This window comes from Crocuta crocuta, unplaced genomic scaffold (assembly GCF_008692635.1).
Source record: "Crocuta crocuta isolate KB4526 unplaced genomic scaffold, BGI_CrCroc_1.0 scaffold129, whole genome shotgun sequence".
NCBI lineage: Eukaryota > Metazoa > Chordata > Mammalia > Carnivora > Hyaenidae > Crocuta > Crocuta crocuta.
In genome coordinates this window covers 6170733-6171591 of record NW_027551571.1, presented here as the reverse complement: position 1 = coordinate 6171591, position 859 = coordinate 6170733, and the positions used below count along the sequence as shown (strand labels likewise).

At 65.3% G+C, this 859-nt stretch overlaps 1 protein-coding gene across 1 annotated transcript in view; it reads right to left on the bottom strand.

Moving 5' to 3' along the window:
* HPCAL1 (hippocalcin like 1) overlaps positions 1-857 on the bottom strand; it is a 113995-nt gene extending 113138 nt beyond the window's left edge. The window contains exon 1 of the mRNA XM_077750960.1: positions 831-857. The gene's annotated coding sequence lies outside the window, so the exon portion shown is untranslated. The remainder of the gene's footprint in view (positions 1-830) is intronic.
* Positions 858-859: the final 2 nt, after the last annotated feature.

Here is an 859-nt window from a genome sequence, read left to right as displayed (position 1 = left end):
ACAGCCCCACCCAGGACAAAGGAAAAAAGAGGATTAAAAAAAAAGAAACACTAATTCAATTAACTTAGCACCTACTATGCGCCAAGCGCCCGGCCAAGACCTATCTTTAGTGCGTTCTCATTTTAAATGTCATGGCATACCCCGAGGGAGGAACTGTCCCCATTTGATATAGAACCAAACCTCAACCACAGAAGGTGGCGTGTCTGGCCCAGGTCGCAGTGCGGGTCGCGGCGATACCAGGGCTCCTAACTCGCTCTGTCCGTCGCCCCTCCGCCCGTAAGGAGGGAGCGGATGGCCACCATGCCAGCCCCCTACCCTGGCCGGAGCTCACCTGCCACCCACGTGGGCCGCGCGCACCTGCCCCGCAGCGGCGGAGGCCCGCACTAGCTCCCTCGGATCCCAGCTGTCTCCCAGGGCGCTGGAGCTCCGCACTGCGCCGGCCGGCGGGGGGCAGAGGGCCCTGCACCCCAGGCTGGAGGCCCACGCCCACCCCGCCACCCGCGCCCCACGCGCAGCCGCTCACCCAAGCCACCCGCCCCGCACCCGTCCCCCCCAGCACCTGCGCCCGGACACACAATTCCACAAACGCAGCCCAAAATGTGCACACCCACTGCACACACGGATCCCCACGAGGCCAAGCCATTCCAGGGACACACCACCGTCCTCGGTCACCCACAACTCCACCACGCAGGCACACACAGGCACCCCCAACACACACACGCGCACACACACACACACACGCACACGCACACACGCAGAGAGCCCGACCGCAGCTCACGCCGCTGCACACGCCGGCACTCTCCCGAGCCCGCAGCCCCTCGCTACGCTACCTGCTCCGGAGCAGAACGCGGTCCGCCTC